This window comes from Anas acuta, chromosome 2 (genome assembly GCF_963932015.1).
Source record: "Anas acuta chromosome 2, bAnaAcu1.1, whole genome shotgun sequence".
NCBI lineage: Eukaryota > Metazoa > Chordata > Aves > Anseriformes > Anatidae > Anas > Anas acuta.
In genome coordinates this window covers 103,492,000-103,506,249 of record NC_088980.1, presented here as the reverse complement: position 1 = coordinate 103,506,249, position 14,250 = coordinate 103,492,000, and the positions used below count along the sequence as shown (strand labels likewise).

At 38.4% G+C, this 14,250-nt stretch overlaps 1 protein-coding gene across 1 annotated transcript in view; it reads left to right on the top strand.

Annotated features, from left to right (window-relative positions):
- Positions 1-14,250, top strand: part of LDLRAD4 (low density lipoprotein receptor class A domain containing 4) — a 282,164-nt gene that overhangs the window by 41,108 nt on the left and 226,806 nt on the right. The window contains exon 2 of the mRNA XM_068671423.1: positions 799-882. The gene's annotated coding sequence lies outside the window, so the exon portion shown is untranslated. The remainder of the gene's footprint in view (positions 1-798; positions 883-14,250) is intronic.

The following is a 14,250-nucleotide window of genomic DNA, read 5'->3' as shown; positions in this document are numbered from 1 at the left end:
ACATGCCTGTGAAATCACAAAGCTTTTGCGAATTTGCTTGTTATTATTACTGAAAGAGCTAGAAGGATTGTGGTGACATTATACAGAGTAAATATCTGCTAAGTTACATGTTCAGCATGCTATCAGGAAAAAGCAAAGTCACCTAGAAAGTGGAAATCCCAGAGTTAGCAGAAGACTGCAGAAAACAAAGTTTGCTGAACTTCCCACAGCTGTTTTTAGACTAAAAGATCTTTATTCAGCAAAGTTGTTGAGTACTTAACCCGTGCACGAATAGCTGTTGATTAAATGAACTATCTAATGGGAGAAAGGGTATTTTATGTTTTTCATGGTTTTACTTAAGTTTCAGGTGTTGTTACTGGTTTTGTGAAGTGTATTAAAAGCATTCAGAGCACAGGATCTGTAACCTGTATTTTAGTTTAATAATCTTAAATGTAAGTTCAAACAAAAAGTTACAAATTGCCTGACACTACATTTAAATTTATAGCAGAAAATGCAATCTGTATGTTACAGTTTTAAAATAAGAGCATTAGGCCTATCATTTAAATATATTGTGCTTAAGATGGTGAAGAGAGCCCCAGAGTATCTCAGATGAAAAAATGACTTGTTGGTGTGATCTATTGGGATACCTAAGAAAGAACACAATCTGGTGTGAAATCTTTCTGGAATTCCAGTAGTGACCGATCTTCTGGAGGCAGCACAGTGTTTTGTAAGGATCTTGAAAATACTGACCCATTGAGAACACAAACGATTTTCTGCCGAACGTCTTTTTTACCCTATTTTCTTTTATTTTTCTGGTAGATCACACTCTATATTCATAACCAGAAGGAACAGGAAGAATCTCCAGACTCCCTGAACTTCAAGGATATCACTATGTTGTATTGGGTGAGTTTAAACTAGACAAGACTTTTCTTTCTGAAACACTTTCAGAAAGGTAAATATAATTCAAGCAAGCTATTCTTTTGTTAGTAGAGGAATACTTTAGTCAGATTAATCTCATGCCAGTAACATTTCAGCCTGGCTGAATAATGAAGTGATCTTTCTGATACATACTTGATTGCGATTATGTATTTAGGCATGTTTTGATGTGTGTGTATAGATAGGTATTCATATGCATAACTGTAGCTGAACGTTACTCGTATTTTTTAGATACTGGCATATTTTGATTTATTAGTTCTGGAAATTTTTGTGGAAATATATTGGTTTCCAGGAAATCTCTCAGGTGAAAGTGATGCAGAAAGAAGGGGGAGAGAAGCGATATGCTTGGAGCAGGCAGTATATTGCTAATTATTTGCCAGGATGTGGAAGACCCAGTTAATATTACTGTTTAACCTACTGAGAAAAATGACTTGAAAATGAGATCCTAGTTGCTGAATTCTGAAGTCAGATGGCTCATTTGGCATTGAATGACAAGTACTTCTGAAACGTGATGCAGTGTCAGAGTCTGAGAGGCAGTTACAGAGAGAGAGCATAATTCAATAACCTGTTTAGGTTATGGATTGAATACGTAAAAGACATTACATTCCTGCTTTCAGCTGAGGGTGCTCTTGTGTAATATGATGATGTGCTTACTTTGGGGATAGTAAACATGAATGTTCTTCCTGAATACCTTTCAGGTACTTATTTTCTTGTCGCTCTTTTCTTTATTTTGCTGTGCTCCGTTGTGAGAAATGGTGACCAAATCATAGCTGAACCTGAAAGTATAATGTAGTTGCTGCAGAACGAGTGCAATCTTTCTGATTTATTTTTTCAGCTTCTATAGCTAATTATTATAGGACTAAGCTGGTACAAATTTGATTAATTAAATTTTGTGTCCAAGTGCACTGTCAGCAAAATAAAACAGACAGCAGTTTACTCCCAGCCTAGACATTGCAAAATTTTCTTACGTGCCACATAGAAGAAGCGAGTGATTTGGTAGCCCATCCTGCCCCCTAAGGCAGAGTCCTGGCTTGTTGTCACAAAGCATGCCTGTGGGCCTTCCAAACATCATTTATTTGTGAGAAAGAGAGCTACAATCTGGTGAGATGATTAAAATTCTGCAGATCCACAGCTGACACCTTTTTGACCCAGATCTGAAGTTCAGGCTCGGAAGTACTTGAGTCCCTTGAAATTTTAAGTTATGCTTCATGGAATTGCTGCTTATATAATTCATAGACTAGGCGTGATCGTGTCGTTGTTGAATTGATGAACGCCAGTGTGTGTGAATCAGCCATCTGCTGTCAGGGCTCAGTCTTGTATCTCCCCGGCCAGTGACAGTGGAGGTCATTAAACCACGATGGCTCTCACTCAGATGGGCATGGTTTGAGGTAATAACATGGCCATGTCAAAAAAAAAAAGTCACTTTTCTTCAGCCTACTGAGAGTAATGACATTTGAAGGACTAAAGTGGAGAAAAGTGGAGTTGGAATAGGGGAATGGAGACGCACAGAGATGTAAAAGGTTTGGATATGTGAGAGGGGCAATGTCTGGCTTTTGCAGCAGGGTTTTTGAGTTAATTGTGGGACCAGATGAGGAGTGGAGAAACGATGTACGCAGGAGAGGAGCAACTTTCAGCATTTGGAAGGGAACCTGCATGTAGTAGGTGGGTTTTCTTTTTAGAGGACCGTAAGTCATTGACCTAAGAGTGGTAAGGTAACTGAGATATAAATTGCATGCAGTCTTATTTTATTCTGTCTAGACTTGTGTACCTTGTGCACTTCCTAATTGGAGAGTGATTGGGCTCTTTTTTAACTCCTACAAAGCTTCTGTGTGCTTTGCTCCAACAGCCGAACGTCCTAGAAACCCAGAATACTCGCCAGGTTAGGTCTTTGTGTTAAGCTTGCTGTGAAGCTTGATCAGGATGTGGGTTAGTGCTAATCATAGGATTCTGCACCACTTTGCTCTGCCAGGTCCTGTTTCTTTGGAGATGTGGTAATCAATACCAAAAAGTCAAATACAGAAACAAAAATGCATGACAGGGAGATAACTGATCCAAACCAAAGGAAACTTAGAAGGTGGTGAGGACAGGACACAACTTCATGTATAGCAGGGGGAATTCTGCCATGCTAGTTCCTGCTAATTGCTGCCGGGCTGCTGAGAGCCTCTGAAGTCAAGGTCACACTGAAACTTGAAAATCAGGACTGAAATGTCTTGCACACCTTGAGGAATGGGTCTTTATTCCAAAAGCAGTGTAGCCAAACAGGGAGAAAGAACATTAATCCTCATTCAGTCCATAATCTGGTAGTAGGGAAGTGTGGAGTTGTAATTGCCTTCTTTACTTTGATTTTTCCTTGTTATGAGGTGGTGAGGTTTTTTTTAGGCATTAATTCGTTATTTAGTAATTAATTCTGCCCCTCACCTCACCCCCCTTTCCCTTTGAAGCCCTGGTTTAGAAACGATAACCCGCAGGCCTGCATGAGCACGAGCAGTAGGGCTGTGCGCTGGAGGCGGCCGGCGTACCTCTGTCGGATCTGCAGGTAAAGCTGAAAATGGCTGCGATCACTTTTATGCTTTCTGTCTGTCCCCCTTTGTTCCTTCTCCCTCCCGCTTTCCCTCGTGCTCGCTTGCTCTCTCTTTAGTTTAACACAGTTGAACAGCAGTGAAGTGTAAAATGTGCTTTTGCCAAGGTCAGTTTCTTGTGATTACTCGCCTGTGGCAACTTATGCCAGTTGCAACAGACTGAGTCTCAGCAGTCCACAAAGTCACACTGGTGCTTATGCAGAGGACACCCAGTGTAGGTTATAGTAACCGTAGTCTGGAATAGCCCGCAATGCTGCTGAATTTTAGCAGCTTTATTTAACTCTTCCCATCTAGCTCGCACTTGCTTCAGTGGTTTGGAGCCTGTTCCACGGAGTGGTAAGATTGTCCTGTTCTCTGGGGACCCGCGTGGAGGTTTTTGCAAAGAGTAAGTTCTTGTTGTTAGAGGTTGTTTGCTTTCTTGTAGTGGGTTGCCCAAATTTCAGGACGTACTCATAGGAGAAAATATAATAAAGCATCAAAGATGCATTGCATCTTCTAAATATTTTATATATATATAAAATATATATATATATATATATTTGGGTTGCTTTTGGAGAAAATCCTATCAAATACTGCTCTATTGAAAATGATATAAGACAGAAGAGAAAATCGATATGTACATAACAAGAAGCATTATGTAAAAGTTTAAGAAGTTGCTTATTAAAGCAAGAATGCAGAAGACAGTGACGCAGTCTTTACACCCCTTTTAAAACGTTGTATACACTCATAAGCATGAAACTTTTTTTTTTATTAGAACCTAATAATGGTTTTGCCTACTGTGACTGAGGAAGGAGTGCGAAATTCAAGAACATCTGCTTTTGGAGATATGATTAGTTGGATCCTATTGCATTTGGGTACCACTAGGTGGGAGGTACCCCAGCTTTCATTCCCCTTTCTCATGTATGAGCAAACTTATCTCTTTATGGAAAACTACTACGTTTAGAACAAGAAAGTCTGACCTTCGGATATTATTTTGCTTATTTGTATTATAATTGACAAAATCTGTAGTTTTTTATTCTGGAAGTGTTTACTTCTATAAGAAGCATTTCGCTCTTCAGCTCTCTGATAGAGATTTTGGGTTACCTGTCCATCACTACTGACTACTAGAGAGGCAGTGAGTTGTCTAGACGATCAGCTGAAGGGCTAGAGCTGAACTTCAGTGGCCTTTGAAATTCAGTTAAGTGCAAAATTTCATTGCTTAAAATTGATTATGCATTTGATTCATTTTGAAACCATGTAATACTATATTAAACACTGCTCTCTCATGTTTGGCATTGAAATGAGTATTGGAATTAGTAAAATAACGGGTCAGCATCTGAGTCTTGATCTTGTAGACACCTGTGCACAAAGCACACAAGAAGTTGTTCTGCTGAGCTCAGTGAAACTCCCCACAAAACAAGGTGAGGACGGAGAAGCCATTTGAAGAAGAAGGGTCTATCATGTATTTTCTGTTTAATCTTGCTTCCAGGCTTACACAAAGTTTGCTTGTTTTTTTTTTTTTTTTTTTTTTTTTTTGTTTGTTTGTTTTTTTGTTTGAGGCAGCTGTCACTTGTTGCCTTTTTTTTTGCATAAAATACATACATTTTGCATAAAATACATAGAAGACAATGAAATTAATCTTTTGTTGCAAGTATGTTTTGGACTGTCATTTGCTTATCTCATTCTATTGCCATTCCAACCCCTACTCCTTTGCTTGTAATAGCAATTTTATGGGCTCAGCTCTTATGGAAGAATATGCTGTGGTAGCTCTGTTCAGACTTTGGGAAGGTTGAACTGTCTGCTCAGCTTGTCTTCAAGGTAGAAATGCGTGGTGGAAATGAGCACTGGTGTGTGTGTGTGTGTCTGTGCTGTGGTATACAGGCTTGTAGCACTTGCAGAGGTGCAAGGTGTCTTCGGACTGCTTTAGAGGGACAATGGAAACACGGGTTACCCTTCCGAAGAAAGTGGTACCAGTAGAAGCTCAGCTGGTCGGTCTTCAGCCAGCTGAGAAATGAACAAAAGGGTGTTCTTGGGTGCAATAATACAGAAGAGTTGCATTGTCTGTGCTCACCAGAATGTATCCCATTCATTTCTTTTAATCTCAAGGAACTCGAGAGAAGGAAAGAACTACTCAGCAGTTTTTTTTGGAACATTCCTAAAGACATTCCTGCAGTGAGCTGCTGCTGATGCATGCTCAGAGGATTTCCTCATCAGTATGTCCAGCACAAGCAAAGGGTTGACAGTTGAGATCGAAGAAGCCTGTACAAAACCTTGAACTCGTTCAAAGCTATGTGCAGAGCTCCTAAACAATTTTTAAAAATTCATTAGAACTTTGCTATTTCTCAAGTTCTTGCTTCCTTGATTTTGAGTGGTAGCAGAAATACTTTGCTATTAACATGGAGGGTGTATATGTATATACATTTTGGACTAGTGAGAATCAAGAAGTCTTGCAAAATTTGCAACCTTTTTTTTTTTTTTTTTAAAAAAAAAAAAACAACTCATGGATTGAGATGTGAAAGCTTGTTTAAGGGATTTATCCATATCATTTCTAGTAGTTTTAAAGGGAGCCCTCTGAGTCAGTGACCTAGTCAGCTTTGAAATGTTTGCTGTGCTAATTCAGCTGCGATGGAAATAAGCACTTTAACATATGGATAGATTTATACCTATGCAATGCATCTGCAGTTTGTGAGTACCACAAGAGGTTTGTGTTGTGCAGCAAAGCATCTCTTTCTCTTGAACTCTTAGTGTTTATCTTTCTTGGGTTGGGAGCAGCACTAATATCCCCTCTTAGCATTCAGTTCACCTTGAGACATAGGGGGTGTCAGAGAACTTGGAGCCAGGTAAAGAGAAGTCAATATCAATACACTTCGGAAGAGAAAATACTCTCAAGTCCTGTATGAAAGATGGTTGTTCCAAATGAAGGCCTGTGTAATCTGTGTGATAGTTATCACCCTTACATCCTTGGAAGATGAAAGGGAAACCAGTTGATAAATCGTGTTTTTGTGTTTCCCCTTTTAATAGTAAGCTTATTTTTAAGCTTCTAACAGCTTTTAATAAATGCTGTTTTTCCATTTCAGTTATGACAAGACAACATCATCCTGATGGTTTCCTTCTTATCGGATAGGCAAAATTCAACAACTAAGTGAACGTAGGAGGCAGGGTTTCTTATGGTTTGTTACTTACAGCTTTGACACCTGAATCACTGCAAGGAGTAGGACAGTCTATAACGTGACTTCAGCTTCCACATGGGAAATATTGGCTAATAATTTCCTGCCTCTTGGGTGCATGTGAAGATTAATTTCACAGAACGAGTGAAGTATTTATTAATAAATGGCCATTCTTGGGATGTCACTTACTTGTTCCTAGCAGTGACACGGGTAATATATTGCTCCTGAGAGGAATGTAGATGAGCACATAAAACAAAAGGCATACATTTGAGTAATTTTCATCATCCTTCCTGAAACCATGTGTATTCAGTAGTGTCCATGTTAGTACTTACTGTTCTGATGATTTTAAACTGCTAAGGAAGAAATACCGCCAAATATGAAGGAAGAACCCAAGGTCATGCTCACTTTGCATGCCTTCAGGTTGCACCTACAGGAGCAGTTGATCTTTCTTTAAAGCAGCATTCATTTTAAATCCAGCTAAATTTTAGAAATTTAATCTTGTTGCATGTTTTTTGAGGTGCAAGTACGAGGTATGATTAAATTGTGAAGTGTTAACAGAAGTGTGGCTATTTTTTTTTATTCTTTATTTTTTGTAAAACAGTTACAGTTGCATAAAATATTTTGCCAGTCCTTTTCCAGTGTCAGAGCTGTCATTTGGTCTGTGATGGGAGATGTGGGAAAATGAGCATTACTGTAGGTTTCTTTCAGTGGTCAACTTGAAGGATACATGTATGACTGAACAGCAAGGTCATACAGGGTTTTGAAGGAGTTTTAGATGCTTTTATTATTTTTTCTAGCTCCCTAATGAAAAAAAAGCCTCTGGATCTCTATATTTTTTTCTTTATATGTTTAGACTTCTGTATTATACTGTAAATATTAAAAATAGTCTTACGATAAATATCTTTTGGGCTTAAATTGGAATTGCTTCACAGAGCCTCTGTTTTTGGATGTGAGTTGGCAGAAAAGAAATGTCGTAAATTTGAAGGGCAAGGGAGGGAGAGCACACTTGAAAACCCGATTTGCTATAAAAGCTCAGGCACAGAGGTGATTTTTGACAAGGTGCTGAGTATCTAAGCTGCTGTCTGAAAGGAGCAGTGGTGATCTCTGTCCTGCAGACATTGGTTCCTCTGCTGTTGTGTCATTGCACTGAGATTGTTTTTAGTGCTGTAGTCTAATTTACCTAAACATTACATTTGGGAGAGGAGTGGGGAGGGTGGAAACAACAAGAACAATTCATTAGCTTTACTAAATCTCAACTGATTTTAAAAATTCGTGTTATCGAAGGTACTGGCAGTGCCTGAGTTGTGCCTTAATGAGTCTTTCGTTGTAATTTCAGCCAGAATGGTCTCTTTGCCTTTGCGCCCCGCAGTTGACATGAGAGTTTGCAGCTGTGTTGAATACAGCTTAGGAATGTGGTGTGGCATGCTAACTGTCCTCTGCAAGGTTTCGCTGCCTGCAGGAGTTGCTGAAGGTTACTGGCGGTGGTTTTAAAACCATTGATATGAACATACATAAGAGCACAATTCAGAACTGAAAAGACACTGTTAATTTATGTTGCATTTTATATTTTGTAATTAAGATGAAAGTTAAGTTTCTATCTTATATTATTGATGGAGTTTTTTCTCTCTCAGGAATTAAACCTGAAGCAATAACTTATGAATCATACTCTTTGTCCCACTTACAGACTAACTTGACTCATCAGCGATTTTTCTTCTGGCATGATTTGAGGGGAAAGACATTTAATTTTTTGTGTGTGGTTTCTAATCATTATTGGCTGTTGAAGAAAGACAGAGATGAAGACAGTCCAGCTAAACAGCTGATTTTATTTAGAATTGTGCTTCTAAAGAGTCACATCATACAATAAAATATAATGATTGCACAAGAGACTGTAAGATGCAGATCTCTGATTCTTTAGTGTCAGACAAGGATGAGTTGTAAGACCTCATTATTATGCTCATAATTCCTTACCTATTCCTTTCAGTAGTTTCCATATACATATAAGATAATAATTAAAAACAAAACTAGTTCATATGTGGAAAATGTTTCTTGCAGATAAACCCCAAAGCATGGAGCTGTTGTATTTTAGATTTTATTTAAGCTACTCTCAATGTAATGGTAATTTGAATTTGTATACAAATTGTACTGCTTGTGTGACTTCTACCACACTTCATAATCCTTATTTTATTGGGTGACATTATTTTTGATGTTATATTTATCTTGTAGTATAACCAAATGCACAACATGTTTCAGTGCTAATTTTGTAGGAACTTGAAAAGCAAAGCCCAACTTCAGTATTGCTTTACAAGTTTACAAATGCATAATAATCTAGAATTAGCACATTAAAGCACTATAAGAAAGGTTTCTCTTGTTACTAAGAGTAACCATATACCTTTTTCTATATTAAACTGTTTCACACTGATTTTATGACCAAGATTTAAATTCTTTTATGTCCTTCGTAGAATTTGTAAAAGCTTTTAGCTAGGCTTCTCAAAACCTCATTTTTTATTTGCATGCATTCATTAGCCCTGGTGACAGAAATCTTTCATACAAACAATAAATAATTTAATCTGTTTGGTATTATGGAATCTCTCCTTCTTGCTATACGTTCATTGTCAGAACTTGACTAAAGGAATTTGTTTCATGCAGTGCAACACTTCTTTCCTAATTACCTGTAAGGAAAACACAAATGAATGTGTCAGTTGTACAGTGATGGACCTATGCAAGATATTTCCTTAAGAAATTAATGTATATGTTTCTTTTCTAATGTGTGAAGACTCAAAATCCACACCTCTATTCCATGACCAATTAGTAGGTACTTTATCTTTTTAGTAAACTAAAGCATTTTTTTAAAAGTTAACTTTACATCATTTATGCTGCAAAAATTGTTGGAATGACTAAAGAAGAGGGCAATGTGTCATGTGTATGATACCTACAAGAACAGACTACAGGCAAATGAATATATCATGGGTAAAATCCACAGATTCTCTCTGCAGGTAGGGGGGAATCCAGACCGTTCTCCTGCGTCCTGTTGGCACGTGGTCATTCATCTGTGGGGAATGAAACCCCCCTGGTTCTTATGTAGGTAAATCAGACTTCTTAAATTGCTGGCATCGTTTTGAGCCAAATATTTCTTGCCAGTTACACAGTGAATGGGAAAACTTTTCTTTTAAGGAAAAAACGGAACTGAATGGTAAATGTGACAGAAATATTTATCATAGGGCTTTTCTCTGAAGAGTAATCTCTGATATGAGTGGCTCTTACTTCCAGGTGATGTTTGCCTCCTTTCAAACTGACCAAACAGCAATCCTTCACTCAAAAACGTAAAGGAAAACTTGCTCTCGAATTCTTCCTTTCTGCTCCCTGCTGGAGTCATCCAGTTTTGTTGATCATGATGTAATCTGTTGCATAACCAGGGACTACAGAGCCTACTGCTACAGCCTGCTTCTTTCTTGGCACTGCTGGGAGGCTTCAAAGAGTGACTGTGCGTGTGGGGCGGCTGCTCTACCAGCAAGACCAAGAGGATCAAAGCATATGTTTAGAGACGAAAAACAACTCAAAGGAACGATGACCACATGACTGCCGTTCGGAAAGTGAAAGTGGTCTCACAAAAAGGAGCTATTTTGAAGTTTAGGATAATTATTTCAAATTTTATACAGCCGGAAGAGATCAGGGAAATTCATAAGGATCTTATTTTGTAGTTATTCGATATGAGAAAATTTCTCATGTTTTAGATGATTGGATGTTTTGACAGTTATATGCAGTTTAATTATTCTGTGCATGATTTTATTCTGTATCGTGTTGCTTTCTTGGCTTTTTTTCTAGTGTTTGCAATTAGTTTTTATCTGAAATCAGTAGAAAAATTACTTTGAAAGTAAGAAAAGAATTGCAGGAATTTTTTTATGTAGAATTTTTCTCTGAAGGTTGGACAGTTGTTTCAAGATTGTGTTTAATGAGCTTGGGAAAAATACAGATTAAAAAAAATCTTTAATTTCACAATAAATGGAAGGAATTTATCTTTATAGCATCCCCAGACAGTTTGGATGAAAATGCCTGATTTTTCAGGAGATACCTAATTTAATACCATCTTGATTATTTTTCAGATAATTTCATTAATCAAATTTTATTTGTTATTCCTTGTCCTTTAACTATGGTTTACATCATGATACACCACACGCTTAAACTGATCCTTTTTCAATGTCAAATGTTCAATTTTTTCACTTTCAATTCCAAATATTGTTCTTTAAGCATTTCCTGATGTTATTAATATTTACCTGTTCTGATGTAGTAAGTTGTCATAAGGAGACTGTAGCCTTCTTGGCTTCGTGTTTTTGGGGAAAATGGGTATGATACACAGAATATTAAAAAGAAACCATGTGCCTTTCACGCTGTCAGCTTTATGGCGCTATTCTAGCTCCTATTCCATTTGTTGTGTTGTTTACCTTCATACTGCTCTGTGTTTTTGTTACAGGGAACATGATAGTAGCTTGCTTTTCATACCCATCAAGTCTTAATTCAAGGGAGGCAGAGGAGTGCTGGAGATGGGTGAGCTTACTGCTCCCTCCTTGCTGTCCCTCCTAGTCCTCTGAATGGTGAGCCAGTGCCTGTGCCTCCACTGTTGCAGTAGCTGGCTGATTGGCACGTATGTAGTGTTTCTCCTATGCTGTGAACCCTAAGAAAAACTGCAAAGCACAATGTGATCGCTCTTGATAGACGCGCTCTAAAGTGTAGCACCCTGATAAAGTGTATGGCACCCTTCCCACGCGTAACAAATCTGGGATTATTGTTTCACCAGGATTTGGAACTCCAGCGTCAGAAACACTCCTCCTCTCCTCTTTTCCCCTCTTCTTTCTTTGAGAAGCCTCACTGTATGTGCAAAACTATATGCTCTGAGGAGAGTTTGTTCTGATGACTGCAGGAGGAAGCCACAGTTGGGATTTCTGCTTTCTTTCTGTGACCGCTTTGCCCTCGGCGGTGGTGCCTGCGCCTCCACTGGCACTTCCTCCTGGTGCAGGGAGGAAGGGATGCTCTGTCACACCGGGCCCTCTTGAGACCACAGCTGCAAGGCTTTTGCTTACATTTTAAAGGATATGAGCAACCTGTATCTTTTCAAAGATGTGTTAGCCAAATTCAGAAATTATCCTGAGGATTACAAAAGGAGTTTTCTTTATACGAAGCCTACCCCAGACCCTTTCTTGGAAGCATCAGTCTTTGAAAGCTTTTCTTTAAAAAGTCTTTCTTTTTAACAAGAGCCAAACGAGATATTTTTCTTTGTCCTCCTTCACGAGCCAGCTGGCTGAAATTAAAATACTTTAACAATTAAGAGTTAAGGCAGCATGACTCAGCATGAAAAAATTCAGATCAATGTTTAAAGCTTAGCAGAGTTATAAATAACTTCAGGGATGGACAGTGCTCTCAGCCCTGATGGGAAGGCTGAGGGGCAGCTGAGAATGTTTTCTACTCTGCGTTTACAAATCGGAATATAAAGCTCACTAAAGCTAACCAGAGGTGAAGATCAAATGTTCTTTGGTTTCTTTAGCACTTGGGTGTTTTTGAGGTAAAATTCTCAAAGAAAAATGCTCAAACTTCTCCTTTTTGCAGCTTTAGTCTTTAGGAGGAAGACAACATGCTATGTGAACATGGTTTTCTTTTTTTTTTTTTTTTTTTTTTTTAATGCTATTCACTATGTCAGCTTCTTGTGAAAGAACTAGATTTATCAGCACTTGTGACATTGATCTTTTCTGTCCCTAGCTTTGAAATGCCACCTGCATTTGTAGAATGGCACTTAGAGCTTTAAATCTAAGCTTACTACTAAGTTCTTTTGCATCACATTGTTCAATTGCTAGTTGTGTGTATAGTAAAAGGATAACACAAAATCATGTTTTCCTTTGGTTACATTTGTCCCTTGGTTTAAGTAAGCAATGGTTGCTTTTCTTTACTAAACACAATCCTTTCGTGTTACATTGTTGAGCTGCTGTGCAATTTCCCTTAGACCTTCTAAACTGCTGCCTACCTTGCTGTTAAAATAAGAGGGCAGTTTCTTGAAGACACTGCTGGAAAAATCAAGCATGCATTGATCCTAACTCTTGTTGAAGAAGGACCATCACCAGGCTACTAGTTGTGATAATAACGTTATTCGGCATGCATTAAACACCCGTTCAAGTCTTTATTTTTATATATATTTCTGTCTCTCATTCCCTTACTAGAAAAATAGATCAGTAGCAGTGAAGTTGTGGTGTTTAGTGGAAACTCCTCTTCTCCTTTTTTTGGGTCATTGAATTCTCAGCTTTTGAGAGCCTTTTGTACTCTGTTTTTATGTTGAGGGTATTTTTGACAGGGACTCAATGCTCATTGCTGTTGCAGTTACTATGGAGAAGCTTTCCAACAGGAAGGCTTATGCTGTGTTTTCTGAAGATGGTCAAAGACTGAATTTGCCCAACTTCCTCATAACTTGCAGTTACGAAGTTCATTTTGTAACAGTTGCCTCTCGACTAAAAATTCCTTTGGCTCATCTGTGCTTCCTTTTAGGCTTCACAATCTGTAGTGTCCTAATGGAAAAGATGAGAAGCAGAATGCAAAAGCAGTATATCCTGCTCGTCACAAGAGAAGTGAATGTGCTATTTTGTGGCTGCCTTGGAAATGAGTTTATTTGAGATTTCTGGTGTATGCTGAGACGTGTCTGTTAGTTTTCCCACTTGTTGGGCATGATTTGCATTGAGAGGTCAATACCTTATGCAGGATGCTAGGTTGTGGTGTTCTCCATGACGTTGTGGAACAGGAGCCTTTAAATCAGTTTGTTTCGATGTGGAACGCATCCTGGGTCTGATGCTGAATGGCAACAATGCATATGCTTTGCTTCACATGTGGATTTTTTTTTTTCTGGTACCTTCTGTAGTTTTTCTTTGTATCTGATGCATTGAATACCACTTAAAGAGCTACCAGCATTAAGGTGCAGTTCAAAGTGGCAGAAAACCATATGAAACTGAGAACTTTACCCAAAAATAGATAGTGAAAGGTTCTGAAAGCATTTTATTTTCATCTGCCCTGTTAGTGTCTTTACTGATTGAACGCTTACTCTTAAGCCCACTGTTCTCAGACTGGTGAGGTTGTGTGATTTTTATTTTATTTTTTTTAAGCTCTCACCTCCTCCAGTGATAGGAAGGCGATGCTGTATCCTTTGAAGGGCCCCAAGGTTTGATAGCATTGTGCTGCAGTGCGGGCTTTCAAACCGATCCTCTTCAGTCCACTGTGATGTGAAGGATACAAGCCTTTTTCTCCTCGTCCTTTTATTTCTTTCAAATCATCTGTTAAATACCTGAGAATGAACAGACGTTTGGGGAAAAGTTTTCCATATAATAAGGAAAGTTGGAGAAGAGGAGATTCAGAGAGGGAACTGTTTTCTAGGTTATGCCTGAAGGATTATTCGGATACTGCAGGAAAGACTTCATAACATGGAGCTAAGCCTCAAATCTCTTCAAACTCCTAACTGAACTTTCATCATTTATCTGTAAATACTGAGGTATTTTAAAGCCCTTTCAGATGGCTTGTGTCAGAAACTGAGCACGTAGGAGATGCTTTCTGGTCCTATTTTTTTGAGGCATGATACAAGATGA